The following is a 16,919-nucleotide window of genomic DNA, read 5'->3' on the forward strand; positions in this document are numbered from 1 at the left end:
GCAGTAGTAGTCGCTGGGGAGCCAGAATTCGAAGTCAAGGACATCCTGGATTCAAAGTACATCAGATCCAAATTATACTACTTAGTAGACTGGAAGGGGTATGGTCCACAAGACAGGACGTGGGAGCCTTGTGAGTACATCCATGCACCTCGCTTGCTTAGAAGATTTCATCGAAACCATCCAACCAAACCAGGACCAGAAAGAAGAGCCACCTTGAGAGGGGCCTCGGGGGGGAGTGCTGTCATGATTCCTGCCCCTCATGTCCCCAGCCCTCCAAGATGTCAGACTGGAGCCAGGCCACAATCACCTACATGGCCCTCAAGGGCCTCTCCATCCCTCCAAAGACCCACTTGGAGTCAGACTTGGTGCTTTTGGCACCAGACTTTGGCACCAGACTCACTTTCTGCACCTGCAGCGTGACACTCACTGTGTTCGGATCGGTCTCCAGTAGGCCTGCATCTTTCTTCTGCGCTCAGCTCCTGCAAGAACAAGAACACTGTTAGGAACAGCCTTACCTTGCGGCGCTTCTGCCCATCATTCATCGCTTCTTCTGTTCTGCGGGTATCTTCGGCGGTGTCATTCCCATCCCGGCAGGCCTACTGGAGACCGATCCGAACACAGTGAGTGTCACGCTGCAGGTGCAGAAAACACAAAGCATCTTTCTCAGCCTGGGCATGGCTTAAATAGTCTCTGGGTATCCCAGGTGTCTCTGGGCTGAACCACACTCAAAAGACTAGACTGCACATGCAGTTCTGGGAACCGAAATATGTGGGGGCATCCATCTTGTCCCCATCAATGCACTACAAGTCCAATCCCCAATGTTATCCTATGGGAGTGAGTGAGTCTGGTGCCACAAGCGCTAAGTCTGACTCCAAGTGGTTCTTTGGAGGGATGGAGAGGCCCTTGAGGGCCCTGTAGGTGATTGTGGCCTGGCTCCAGCCTGACATCTTGGAAGACTGGGGACATGAGGGGCAGGAATCATGACAGAATCAGAGTGGGTTCCAGAACATGCAGAATGATAAGCAAGGTATGCAAGGAGGGCAAATTAGGAGACCTCCTATATGTTGGACATGTGGAATGACAGGGCACATTGTGCGTATGTGTGGAAGCCAAGGGTTTGTGCAGAATGGGCAGTTCTCAAGGGGGGGGATGTCAAACCCACCTGCATATTTGCAGCAGAATGGAGATGGGTTTTCTCAGAATCAGAAGGTGCAGCAGACACAAGCGCAGAGAGTACAGCAAGACTTTCAAACACAGCAGCCACCAATGAATCTGCCACAAGGGCAGTCACAGCAGTCACCCATGCAGATACAGCAAAAGACAAACGCAGGTCAGTTAATGTCTCCTAGAATAGGGGTGTCCCTATTAAAGGAGGGAATCCTTTCACAGCTACGGGAATGGGACTGTATCCACAAGAGGACAGCTCACTGGGAGACTTGATGTGTTCTATACTATCAGTGATGCCTAATCCTCAAGAGGAACCAAGGGTTGACGTTAAAATAGGAGGCAAATCCTTTTCTTTTTTAGTAGACACAGGTGCAACGCGCTCATGCATACGAGAGGGGACATTTTCAATGTCTGGAAATGCCATGAATACTCAAAGGTTCACAGGAGCTACACATAGAGTTCCTTTTACTGACACACTACTAGTCTCTATAGGAGAGTGTGACATGTCTGTACCGTTATTATATTTGAGACAGACACCTGTCAATATATTGGGTCGAGACTTAATGACCAAATTGAATATGACGATTTTGTTCACTGATGAAGGCATAGTGACTCAACACCAGGAATGCATTATTTAAATGTGAGTGAATTTAATATGGCATTTGCAGGACAGATAACCATACAAGGAGTGCCATTAGATGCAGAGGTTTTTCATTATGGGGTACGCATTCTGTTAACATGGTTACCAGGCTTAGTGGGCAGAACTGTGAAAATACCTGATGAATTTTTGTTTAGGCCAAAGATACCTATGGATTAAGAGGGAGGGCGAATCTTTCCTTTAGAATTGCAAGCAGCCATAGTGCGAGGAGAAATGGCTTTGCTTGATGGGAATGACCATGAAGGCAGACAATAGAGCACAGTGATTGCCATTGGGGAGGGTTATAGATTGACTGACGTCACTGATGAGGAGATGCTTGGAGATTATCCATCTGATGATCTAGTGATATTCGAGATGAGTATTACTTATTGGGTGAGAGCCATTAAACTAGAAGTTCTTCAGAAAATGATGATAGCACAGAAATGCCCAGAGTATTACGATGAAGACATGGCAAAAATACCAGTTTCTTTATGGACAAAAGGCCCCTGTGATGTAGGCGTGTTGAAGGGGGCTGGAGAAGTAAAGATTAAATTGAAACCAGGAGCAATTTTACTTTGAGCACAAACGTATCCTATGTTTCGAGAGGCAGATGAAGGTATTTTTAAGACCATATCTGCTATGATGGAACAGGATATTTTAGTGATGTCAGAATCACTGTGTAATACTGCAATCTATCCAATCAAAAAAGGGAAAGGGGGGGTCGTGGCATTTAATTCAAGATTTACGGCCAATTAACCAGATTGTAGGGGCCGGGTTCCCTCTAGTCCTTAATCCAGCGACAATTTTATGTAATAAACCTGTTGAGGCGCGATATTTTACTGTGATTGATTTGAAAAATGTGTTTTTTCAATCTATTGCATATACACTCACAAAATCTGACGTCATTTACGTTCAGATAAACCCACCTGTAAAGCACTCGTTTACCCGAGGAGTACTGTGAGTCCCCATCGATTTTTAATAGGGTCCTACAGATGGACTTAAGCAATATTGATTTAGAAAGTGTTGTGTTGCAGTACGTGGATGACATATTGGTCTGTAGCACTGCAGAGGAAGTGTGCAGGCCTGATTCAGTTCAGCTGATGATTATCCTTGCAGACAAAGTATATAAAGTAGACAAGGAGAAGTTACAGTACTGTTAGGAGGAAGTGATGTACATAGGCCAGTTAATCTCACATGAAGGAAAGAAGGTTACTCCTGAAAGAGCTGAGGGTATATTAGAAACAGTAAAGCCAGTCACAATAAAGCACATGCAGAGATTCTTAGGACTACGTAATTATGTGAGAGCATGGATCTTTGACTACAGTTCATACATAAGGTCCTTGTTGCAAGCTCTGAAAAATGCACAGCCAAATCAGGAAAATATTGTTTGGAATGAGGTGATGGAAGAAGGGTTTGATGAATTGAAAAAGGCAATTTGTACAGCTCCAGTTCTAAGGATTCCTAATTATGCAGAGGAATTCTTCTTGTTCTCACACACGAATGGTACTGTTATGACAGCTGTACTCACGCAGTGAACCATGTTGGGGTACAAGCCCCTTGCTTATTACAGTGGGATCTTAGACCCAGTAATGAGGGGTCACTTCCTGTGCGAGCAATGTTTGGCAGCCGCCACCTTCACCATTGAGAAGGCTGCCAGTATAGTAATGGGATGTTCTATGACGCTTTTTGTCGAACATGCATTGTTTGCCATTCTGGAAAAAACGAAAGGTACGTTAACATCTCAAAGGGTTTCTGCCTATGAGGTGGCCATATCAAATCCAGCTATTAAAATAGTCAGATGCAGAATAGTGAATCCTGCCATGTTTGTAGCGAAAGGTTGAGCATGCACATGATTGTTCGAACTACGAGGAGTTCTATGAAGAGCTCCCAAGGGTGAAAGAAAGTACATCGGCAGCTGGGGAGATTCTCTTTATTGACGGTTCTTCTATAATGATGGACAAAGATATACAGGTGCCGCTGTGATAAAGCACAAGGCCAATGGAGAGTTTGAAGCATCGACAAGTGCACGACTACCGTCTCATTTTATTCGGCACAGACTGCTGAATTAGTGGCGCTGATTGTCGCGCTTGAAAATCATGCAGACCAGGAAGTAATGGTGTACAGTGTCTCCGCCTATGCGACATCAATGGGGCACGCAGGGCTAGCACGTTGGAAAAGGAGGGGCTACCTCCGAGGGGATGGCACACCGGTGCAACACGCAGCCTTATTGGACAGACTCATTAGAGCACTACAACGCCCAGTAGCCATTGCAGTGGTAAAATGCACAGCTCACACTAAAAGTGCAGATTTTATTTCACATGGGAATCAAAAAGCAGACGAGGAAGCCAAACATGTTGCATGTACATAAATAATTATGTCATTTGATATGCCTGATGTGAATGAAAGCATGGTGGTGATGATGAGTGTGCCAAATTGCTATAACAACTTGTCTAGAACTCAGTTTGGAGAAATCCAAGGGGAAGCACCCCAAGACGAAAAAGACTTGCGGATGCGGTGAGGGTGTTCTTTAAACCCCCCCGAGGCATTGTGGTGACAAGACAGCACTGGTAAACCAGTGATGCCTGTAGCCTTGTTAAAGGTGGCATTGGAACAGCTACACTACCCTGCTCATGTTACTAGAGAGAACCTCACCGCAACAATAGCGGAGGATTGGTTTGCTCCAAATATAATAGAACACGTTGCATTTTTTGGAGTAAATTGTATCGTATGTCAAATGTTTACTGCTGGGCACACATTGTGCACAATTAGAGGAGTTATTCTGAGACCTAATGGTCCCTTTCAGCATTTACACATCGACTATGTTGACATGCTGCAAGTCTGTAATGGAGACAGATAGATGATTGTAGTAGTATGCCCCTTTTCAAGGTGGATCGAACCTGGACCATGTACACATCCAGACGCCACCTGTGCAGCCACATTTTTAGTACGAGAAGTATTTCCTAGATGGGGAATATGTGAAGTATTGAGATCAGATAATGGCCCTCATTTTGTCAATGAAGTCTTTGAACAAATAAGCTTGTTGCTTAGCATAACACACAGGTTTTCATCGGTATATCACCCGCAGGTGAATGGCATCTGTGAGAGACTGAACAGCCTACTTAAAGAGAGAATAGCCAAATTGAAATTGACTCTGAAGAAAGGCTGGTTGCATTGTCTACCACTGGTATTGTATGTGTTGAGAAATCAGCCAGGTTCAGACCACCATCTTACCCCTCACGAGATAGTGACAGGGAGGCGAATGAGGACACCTCTCACCTCTCTGTCTAGGACTAGAAGTGATGGCCAGCCAACAGCAGAATTGTTAGGAAAGGAGCTATGAGACTACCTTACATGTATGACCTCAGGTATCTCGGTCATTTCAGCTCAGCTCAAGCGAAAGGGGTGTTGGGCAACGCATAGCAAAGAAGGAGATGCTACAGCAACAGGAGCTGATCAGCTTTGTCTTCCTAAACTTTGTCCTGGAGATGCAGTTCTAATCGGTAATTTCACTCGAAGGTGGCACAAAACTCATTTCAACGGCCCTTCATAGTGGAAGAAGTAACACCATCTGCAATCAAAGTGCAAGGCAGACGTGCTTGGATATTCCTTGGCAACGTAAAGATCTATACTGGAGAGCCTGCATCACCCTCACCCCCACCCGAAGAGAACATCAGGGAAGAACCACTGCAAGTGCAGACTAGGTCTATGACGAGGAAGAAGGATGCAGAAGCTGCTGTCGAGTAAAAACAAAGAGTTCATTGGATTGTGGCTTATTTTGGGACACTCTTTTCAGTCACAAAAAAAGGGTCAAGAGAAAATAATTCTTCTTGTGCCACAGGAGCTTGTTAACATTGGACTGAGACATGTTTAAAGTCTTGACCGTAAAGAAGAGTGCGCCAAAATTAGAGGTCCTTTTCAACATTGAGAAGAGGGCGCAGATCCCCGATTCCTTTCTTATTAAACTTCCTTTCTAGGGTGCCTATGGTGGTGCCCAACGACAGCGTTTCCCAGATCGTTCTTACTGTCTTTCTGTTCATCTTGCACGCTTACCCGGTGCTGGTGGGGAGAACTACTAATGTTCATTTGTTCTTTCAAGATCCTAAAAATGGCCCAATTGTGAGAAGATCGCTTGCAGCTATCATTGAGCAGATCCTTCAGCTTCCTGAGTTCAGTGTGGAAAACACAAACGCCCCTATCACCGGATAATGCTCACAGACTAGCCAGTACAGTATTTTTCTATCTGATATAGGAATGCCCACACCTTGTTGGGAGACAAACCGACATCCGAACTTTCCAGAGAGATCCGAGAAACAATGCAGCGCTGAAATGAAATATTGAGAGACATCATGAACCAAGTGAATGGGTACTCTGAGAGAACATTAAGAACTGAATGAGACTTTCGAGGAAGAAGATCAAAAGGTTTACTGATTGATGAACTTTTGTTTCATGCTGAAAGAAAATCTGCATGTAGTCTGGTCAAAGGCCAATTTGTGGCATCAATTGGGAATTTGAGTTTATTATTGTATAGTCATCCTGCTGAAGCTGATCGAGGAACTTTTGAGCCAATTCCACAGATTCCAGAAATAGTGCATGGTGTTGCCCTATTAAAAATTACTTTTTCTTTCCTTAAAACGTAACATGGGCAGCATCAGTAGCAACTTCATCATGGCAGATCACGAGAGAAGTCCACGATGTATCAAACGTTATTGCTTCAAGTGGTCGTGTTTCTGCACAATTTACACCTGTATTTCGTTCATAGTAATACTGCTCTCACTTGCAGTATGAACAGCTTATTATGTCGACATAAATAAAGTGAAGATTCCTGTGTATCCTCCTGTACAATAGAAGAGTACAGACGTGGCAACTATTAGGCAGCCGAGACCTTATGTGATTGTTCCTACTCTAGAACTACACACAAAAGCACCTTGTCCTGTGATAAATGAACAAGGGTTCGTTTCTAAAAGGAAGTCACCTATGGAGATATTGCAAGACATTTTTATGCCTAAAGCTTATGTTGAGAGGATGAAACTCCTATAACTTTCTCCTTCTCAGGTAGCACATGTAAATACACCCAGTCCACTGATGAATGGTTCTATGATTGGTCTAGTAGGAAGAAACTATGATGACATACTTCGTAAGAGAAGAACGAGATCCAAGAGAAATGCTAGTGAGGATGATCATGAGCTAAATGATTAGCTGGACAGTACAGCACACTTGGGGAATGACATTTGGTAACAGCATGTGAAAGAAGTGGGAAGGAGGACCACGAAGGAGGAATGCTTTGTATGTGCACTCCTGCCTTATAGCATGGGGAAGTCTAAAATCTTCATAGCTATTGAAATAGACTTGCAGACAGCACATTGCCTTTCACACATAGCACTCTGTCGTACAAGAGGCCAGTTCATGCGTCGAGATGCCTATCTCAAATGGGCAACTGAAAAGACAGATCCAGAGAAGATGACTACGTGCAAGACACAATGATAAGAAACAGAGCTCATACCAAGAATCACGTGATCAGATATGAAAAACCTGGATGATTAAAAGGAGCTGGAATCAGATGGGAAGTAAATAAAAGACTTGAGAGTCCAGTAAAAATAAAGAAAACATCTGACATTAGAAGAACAGAGACCAGATGCAGATTTGGGGAACAGTGTTATCACCAAATGGATGGGAAGAAGGAGTGGTTATCTGCAGAGCCGGAATGATATATGATCGTCCTGAATCAACTGTTTGGAATGCACAGGTGGGCTGAAAACCACTGTGGCCGAAACCTGCTAAACTATTGACCTGGGTCGAAGACAGAGGGGGACCCTTGCAGATAGTGCCTTTGGAAAGTTCAAAGTTGTGCTTCAGAAACAATGGCACAAGAAAAGTCAGAGAGAATCAGAACTGCAGTCAGATCTTTGATGCACCGAAGATGAATCTTGGGACAGCAGTGATCATGGATCACTATTGGGCCTGTGGAGCCAAAGCCTATATGTGATTACCCACATACTGAGGAGGAATATGCACCTTGGTGAATGTTCATGTTCTTGCATTGGTGATGCCTAAAAGTGACTTGAATATTGACAGTTTTCCTAAAGCAGATGCTCATCTGAGGAAGAAGAGATCTGTAGAGCTGACTAATCAAATGAAGAGGGAGAACTACTTCTCTGGCAAGTCAATAGAAGCCTTTGACTTCATCCCATATGAACACAGACTGTTCAGCCAGACTTCATCAGTATTCACGTTAATCTTCATGCCGAGAATCCAGGTTGTAGCAAACTCCAAATGGTTGCAAACTACCAGATGGGAATTGCTGCAGACGATTAACACAACCATAAAGGGATTCAATGCTATCAGAGAAGAAATGAGAGCCATAGGACTGATGACTCTCCAGAACAGATACATCTTAGATATGATCACATCTATGGATGGAGGTGTTTGTGCAAAAATCGGAGAATTATGTTGCACATTCATACCTTCTCACGATGATAAGAATGGCACCTTGACAGAGGCCATAGAGATGCTAATGAAGCTACACGTCCAGATGACAGATGAAGTAGGAGACACTGCTGATGACAGCTGGTTTGGGTCACTTTTTCTTGGGTTCCACAATTGAGGGCAGACATGTTCAAGATCCTTGGAGTCCTGATCATGCTAGTGTTGCTGGGATTCTGTGTGATCAAGATAATAATCACACAGTGCAAGAAAACAGCAAAGAAAGCCATAGGGATGAAAATCATGATCGATGTTGAATCAGGGTGGAAGGCCAGAGACTTAACAGATGAAGAAATCGGAGACTTTGTGAAGGCCAGAATCCATGCACCTGAGGGAACACAAATTCCAGTATCCAAAGAACCATAAAAAGGATGTGAGAAGATGGATCTATTGCAGTCCAAGTGGACAGTGCATGCTCATGAACAAAGATGAGCATGTGAAATCAGCTGGATGTTTGAAGGGAGTCATAAAGATATGCATCCCAAAGAAACATTTCATCAGTCAAGGATGTCTAGATGGGAAGAATGATGAGAGTGGTCTATGAATTGCCCAGAGGGGATGAGTGTAGAAAAGGAGCTAAGCGCCCCCACCTCAATCACCTCGCCCATATTGCCTATATGTTGGAAACCAGAGCATGAGACACGTTCAGAGCCATTTAAACTACAGATACCAAGGAGAATCCTGGAAACAAGGTTCCCATTGAGACAACCATACCTGCAAACGAGACAGTATGATGGCTGTTCAAATGAAATTCCAGAAGAAAACAAGACAATTGAATGACAAAGAAAAATGGGGACCTCATCCAGAGCAGAGTTGACGTGCGGAGAAGAAATGCAGAGACCAAGGGATCATTTGGATCAAGATGACGGAACGTATGCTATGATTAAGAAGAACATATCAAGCTGTTTCACACGTGTAAATATGCAAAGAAACACAAGCAGACAAAGTATTCTTGAGGCTAGCTTCTTAGTGAATAGATGAAAAGATTGCGGCATGCGCCAACATGTACATATATATATATATATATTCAGTAAAAAAACTTTGTTAAAGGGACGTTATGGTTAAGTTGCGCTACTAAAAACCTATGAAATTCAGTAAAAAAACTTTGTTAAAGGGACGTTATGGTTTCAAGTAAAACCGAAAAACCCCTGAAATTCACCAGTTATGGTAAGCTAAGCAACCATAACTCGCGCCACCACCGTGCACTGCTAAGACTAACACCCAGGACATCAAAGATGACATCACAAATGTCATTGATGACATCACTGATGACATCACATGTCTTGCTCCCCCTTTTTTCCTTTACTGATATATCTAGGCCAGTAACAGTCAGGAACTAAAAATTCAAAAGTACTATATTTTTAGACTTATACTTCAAATATATTCTTACAGTAATTCACTTGGGGTTCACTCACAGCATATTAAACATATACATAGGGGAAAACACAGATTTGGAAGACAGCAATGCTTTCTATGTATGAAGATGATTAGTAAAGTTATCGTCGCCATTGTAATAATGAGGCACACTGGGATGGAGGTGAGTAAGAGCTTTATTCAAGGCCCCCGGGGTAGTCACAGTGGAGGCACCAACTGGCGAGGCACTCTCAAATGGAATATACATGCACGAGGTTCTAAAGAGACTTGTGCATGTATTACCATAACACAGTGCACGTGGTGGTGCGAGTATATGCACTTTTCTCTGGGAAGAAGTGGTGGCTTTGAAAAGAACCTTGTGGTGGTGTTTTTGTGTGTTTGAAAAACTTGCAATCATCAACATCTACTGCAAAATAAGTCACTCTAATTCCAAAAAAGGTTGCAATGCATTTTGTACATTTCTCGGAAAAATCTGATTGCCAGCATAAGTAAGATGGACTCCATCTCTGCGAAAAATGTATGTGCTACGAAACATAATATTTTCATTGTGAAAAGAGGACATGCCAACATCTCTTAGAAAGGCACAAACAGCCTTATTAACATTGCGCCTCGCTTTCTCCATTTGTGCACCAAATAAAGAAGAACGCAGCCACATCTGTCTTTGTGCAATACGAGAAAAAATGACTTGGGAATTTGGAACCATGTCCATGACCTTCTCAAGTCCTTCTTTCATTGCAAATTGCAAAGAAATTCCAGACACATGTCCTTAACTGTACCCTCCACAATGAATGATAATTATGTCCGGATGATGCTCTGTCTCTAAAGTAGCACAGAGAGGTACCAAGTCCAGCCACTTCATTCCAGGCACTCCATGCCAGTGCACTTCCACATAAGGGAATCCAAGATCTGCTGCTACTCTACAATGTTCTGCATGCACCTCCAACCAATGTATCCATGAGTCTCCCAAAATCCAGATAATCTGTTTTCGAAAACACACAGCCATAGCTATCTGTTCTTCTCTCAGGAAAAAGACATTCTCACAAAACTCTCCTTACACAACACACCCACTAAGCTTTAATGAACAATCCCTAGCTCCGCTCATTCTCATTTGCATGCCTCTCCACCCCAGAATCCCTGTATGTAAAACATGCTGTCCGCAGACTACCGCCATGTCCGTGGACATATCGAAGATCTGAGCATGGTGAATGTACAATTAAATAAATAGTGTGCCCATTTCTCATTTGAGGTGGGCTCTGAAAAGAGAAGTTTTTTTGGTTTTTTTGCAGATGCCTGACAGACACCTGTTATTTTTATTTTTTGGGGGGGTTTTCTTCTTACTTTACAACTAAAATCTTCACATAACCTTCTCCAAAGCAACCCTTACATTCCAAAACAGCATGGCATTTCCCAAAAATGATATAGAAATACCATCTTCTTCAAAATAAACAGCATTACTACAATCAATATTCTCATTATTACAGAAAAACATACCAGCTCTAAGCATGAAACCACACATGCCTCGATTTATTGCACACCTAGCAATGTTTTGCTGAGGACAAAAAACAGAACTATTGTCCCATATTGCCCTAGGTAGTAATACAGAAAATATTATTTCGCATTTAGAAGGATGTTCATTACTGCTTGAACCAACTGTTCCAAATCTTCCAACAAAGTAGGGGCACTCGCGTAGCCCAAATAGAAAGCACCATAGTGCAAAACTACCAGATGGGGACTGTTCATCCTACGCATATCTTCACAAACTTGTGGAATTCCCTCTACATTACAATCAGGCACAGCGCTCCATACCACCTCCACTCATTCAACATCTAAATTGTTTGCCACATGCCTACATTGAGAATACTGCTGTAAACCATGGACAAACATATCTCCGAGCACCAACACCCTGACTTTCTCCACCTCCGCCATCTTCACTACACACACTCTCTTTCTACACAAATCCACAACGTCAACATCTGATTGGCTGATTCCTACAGTCCCCTTTCCATACTGGATTTGCTGGAAAACCCTGGATGTGGCACGCACTGCCCGCAGACAGCCCCGGTGCCCACGTGGCACGTAACTCTTAGCCAGCCCTTCTACCCTTTTCACATTACTCTCGGTGCCATTCCCTCATTGGATACAGCTAAGCAGTCACACAACCATCCACCAATCACATCGAAGACCTCTACATCTAACTCCATCATCAGAGTTCCGCACTTCAAATGTACTGTTGATCACTCTGAGTACAAGTCTCATATCATTGGAAAGCTCCTACCACAAAAACTACTGTACACGTCTCCAAGATTTCTACTTACAGCTCCATGAATATCCACATGCCTGAATACAAACTACAGGTATGCATATTTTATTCAGAGTACATGTATAACTCATATGAATGCATGTAAACAGAATAATGTCACTAAACCTGTATAACCTATACATACATGCCAACCCTCCCGATTTAAGTGCGAGACTCCTGATTTTTCATTGAAAATCGCACTATTTTTGACTGTCTTCCACCTAAATTAATGCTAATCCCAATGCAATCCTATAGTAAAATAAATGTTCCCGATTGCTGTGGTGAAATATCTCTCTCAGGGGCTCCGGATTGTTGTCATGTCTGCCTATAAAATTAACTTATTGAAATTTTTCCCATCTACTATAATCAACTGTCACTTCCAAACCTGTCTGCTATCTACAACACACCTTTAAAAAAACAATTGAATTTCATACACTTAAAATTCTACTCATTTGCAAAGCATGTTGAACTAACATATTGTAAATAAAATATAAAGGCTGCACATAGTCAAATGAAATGCATGCACACACTATGTTCAGATATCAAACAAGAATACTACCTCAAAAACATAAAAATCAACGTCTACATTAACATCAGTGCTATAAACACACAAAATTACTAACTTCTTTCTTTTACAATTACAGTGAAGACCACTCTCCTGATCAGCAGCATCTGAACTACAAACAACATATCCGAAGAAACCTGCTCATTCCACAAAAAAAGAGTAAGTACAATACTACCTTAATATTCTTACTGTTCCTCAAAGACACTGGGCCTCATTACAAGTGCTCCGGTCCGGAAATTAACGCAGCCGGTATAACCATACCGGCACCGTTTCCGCGTCCGCCTAATCATGACCTGCGAACCCGGAAATAGCACCACCTCCAACCGCCACCGCAGAGTCAAAGCTCCCGTAAACTCTGCCTGCACAGAAACTCCTCCGTTGCCGCCAATATGAAACACTGCGAGCATCACAACTAGCGCGGACATGGAAACACAAACAACAAAATGGCGGTAAAACCGTGATCACGGTGGCGGTACCGCCGTCACAGCGAACATGACGTTAAACTGTGCCTGGTGTCCTGAATCAGGCCACAGGTCCACCAAATCAGCCCAGCTGGACCCAGCAGGCCACTGGGTGCGTACAAAAGGGCCACACCCAGCCCAACTCAAAACAGAACTATGCAGGCAGCAGCTCTAGTAGCATTGGGACTGGGCCTACTCAACCAACAGGCAGCACTGCACATGATGGCAGTAATGTTGCAGAGGAGGAAGAGGAGGCAGAGGCATAGGAGGGGCAGGCGGCAACCAGCTAACCCTGTACCCATGGCAAACCCCACTGTCCAGCCGGCAGCACCCCACAGGCAGCCTGCAATACCACGCATCAGGGCCTCACCCTGGAACCTCACCCCAGGACAGATCCACACATTATACTGGCTGGACCGTCCAACAATCCTGTACATCACTGGCCTGATAGAGGACGACATCAGAAGCCACATAGACACCCCCACCGCCATCCCCCCTCCTGAAGGTCGTGTCTGTACTGCACTTTCTTGGCACCGGTACCTATCAACACACAGTCGGTGAGCTGCACGACCTATCACAACCCTGTTTCTCAATAATCCTGGTTCAGGTACTGGATGCCCTGTTGCGCCATGTGTCTGAACAGATTGCCCTACCCCGTACCCTCCCCCAGGTGATTGCCACCAAGTTGGCCTTCCATGCCATAGCATGCATGCCAAATTGCATAGGTGCAGTCGACTGCACCCACATTGAGCTGACAGTGCCACGTGCAATTGAAATGGTGTTCCGCAATAGGAAACAGTACCTCTCACTGAATGTACAGATGGTATGTGATGTGACGCAAGTGATTACACATTGCTGCGCACGTTTCCCGGACTCAAACCATGACTCCATGGTACTGCAGAATTCAACATTGCCACGGTACATGGAACGCTATGCTGGACAAAGCACATGGCTATTGGGTGAGTACAGCTGCCAATGCTCCAGACCTGTGTAAGTGGGGTGTGTGTGTGTGACCAGAGCAATGAGCTACGTGAGTGGGCTGCTGCGACTGCACATGCATCCCCCCCACCCATCCACTGAATAGACAGCAGAACCCAAAGTTCACAAAACAACACATGACAGGTAGCCACAGTGTGGCCGTACATACCCTGCCACCTGACATACACAGCCTGAACTCCCGCTGGCACACACACCTGGAGCCACAGCAACCCCCACCCCCCATAATATGCAACACAGCACTTACAATGCACATGATGGCTGTACATGAGACGTCCTGCATCTACTATATCATCACTGTGGAGTGACCCTGCCATGTGTGCACATCACTGCACAATGCCATACTCACAAGCCACATGCACACCAATGCATTGGTCAATGTCCAGCTGCCAACCCCCACTAAGATGGCCATAGAAGATTAACACCCATCTGTGAAAACACTGCATGACTCATACGCATGAATGACCAATGACACACGATTGCACTGCATCTGATGAAGACATGATACTACCAACACTGACATGTCTCCCACATCTGCATCCCATGTAGGAGATTCCGGATATGCACTCATGCCATGGCTGATGACGCCTGTACGGAGGCCAAGGAACAGGCATGAGGATGCGTACAACAGGGCACATGTCCGCACACGTGGCATGATTGAGAGGACATTTGGACTACTGAAGGCCCGGTGCCGCTGTTTAAGCAGATCTGGCGGATCACTGCTGTACAGCCCAGTAAAGATGGGTAAAATTACGCTCGTTTGTTCCATGCTGCAAAATCTGTGCCAGCGCAGGAACATTCCAATGCCCCCAGATGGAGATGATGAAGATGGGGATGGTGACGGAGCCGGAGACAGGGATGGGGATGGGATGGCACAACCACCTCCTGGGGGTCCAATAGATGGACAACAAGCACGGGATGCACTGATTCGCATTTACTTTTAGGGGCAGCACATCCACAGCATTTCAGGGATATGGTGATGCCACTAAATGAATAAAGGGTGTTTCCGTGACCAAATTGTAATTGGCCCTACGGGTCGGCCATGTGTTTTCAGGCATGGATCTGTCGTTCGTAGAAAATTTTCATATGGACCTTACCCGACTTTTCGTCCACTAAACAAACGATAAATCAGGCTGCTGTGCGCCGACATTAGGTGATAATTCTATCACTTGCCCCATCGCCCTGGCTGACCTGCTTTTGCGGCACTAAATCATATCCCCTGCCCCTGAGCCTGACATCAACAAAGCATTCATATTCCCCGCCTCTCTCCGTGACGTTACTGGGCTGCGTAGCCAAACGCGCTCAGTCGCCTTCTACGTGACTTCACACAGAACCCGTAAAACAACACAGATCATCTCATAACACAGCGTGCCACGATTTGGAATATGAAACTGTGGTTTAAAAGCAAACAGCAAGATTGTACAATTGGTAAAGTACATTTATTTGACGTCAAATGTTTAGAGAATATTCAGCGATTCGCATTTGTCTTTGCTCTCGATCTGCAAAAGTTCATCTTGAGTCACGCGCTGTTCCTTTGCGGTACACAGGGTGTTGTTTTACGATAAAAGAAGCACTATGGTCGCACTGATAATCGCAAGGCTTTTCCAACAACGAGGCACTACACCACCGTAATGGTTGGGATGTTGCTTCTAGCCGCTAGTACCGCGTAAGGGCATATTGGTCCTTGCCGATCGTCCCGTAAAATGGTCAGGGTGGTGAAGTTGTTGACATGGAGCTGCACCTGGCAGGTGAAGAACCCGTCGGCCGGGGTCTGGAAATGATGGCATTGGCAGAATGGAAGGATGTACCTGTATTAAAAACATAAATTAGTCTCTCTGAAAGGGGCCCCTAGGGGACCCTGACGTCTATGGAAACAAGGCGAGTCACCACACACGATAGATACGCCAGACACGAGGTTGTATTCCCAAAGCTAGGGTTTATTGCAAAGCAAAAGTCTCAGTTGGCCAACTCGGTCTCACGCCCCGCGACGTGTATCTCTAGACCTCGAGGGACGCAAGAGAGTGAATTACGTACATCAGTTACATATATACAAAATGCATATCAAACAATTAGCTATGACATGTTTAACACCCCCCTTTTATTGGGTTTCTTTGAACTTGGTGTGATGATGGACATCTCCGACAACTATGACACCTTCAAACATCCATTCTAGTAACAATTTGCAATTTGTGAGTGCGAAGGCATCTTTCAGTTGTTGAATAGAACACAGAGCTTCTGTTCTTGGAAGCGAGCTACATACGGGGGGAAGAGTTGCATTCCAGACCTTGCTATCTATTAGGTGCTATTCGTGTCCTGGGAGCCGACATGCTCTAGTGGGCTCAGCAAAGGGGGGCTGTAAGAGAAGCATAATTCAAGCCTTTAGCGGTATTATTCTAACATATTCTACCATATAACGAGACTGGCTGGCAGCTGCAAAATGATTAAATGCCCTGCAGCTCTGCTTCAAGGCTACATTCGGGAGGGAGCTGGGCATTCTTCCTGGCACTGCCTACGTTTGTGTTTCAACAAACTCTTGTTATCCTCTCAGCCCTGTGGCCTTGTCCTTTTTACGTACAGACAACAATGTTTTACAGTTGAGCAGTGTAAGCGGAAAATATACTGCGAAGCAATAGGAACAGAAAGCAATGAGCAATGGTTAGAAAACAAAATGGTGATCCTTGTTACATCAAAACGGGCGTTCATTGGCGAACTCGAAAACCTATATTCCGTCATATCGTGCATGAGACTGTTGGCCCACAGCCACCAAAATACGTTTCCGGTCACAAAGTAGAGGTATCCATTTTTCTAGACTGACATCTCCAGCCGATCTTTATTAAAATTATTCATTTTATTTATTGGGCCTGAAACTATTTGCTAGCGAGGAGAGTGCAACGGAGTATGTTACGTTATTCCCACTAACCCACACCCTCTCCTCCGCCA

Source organism: Ambystoma mexicanum, chromosome 3p, assembly GCF_040938575.1.
Source record: "Ambystoma mexicanum isolate Mex_15411 chromosome 3p, UKY_AmexF1_1, whole genome shotgun sequence".
NCBI lineage: Eukaryota > Metazoa > Chordata > Amphibia > Caudata > Ambystomatidae > Ambystoma > Ambystoma mexicanum.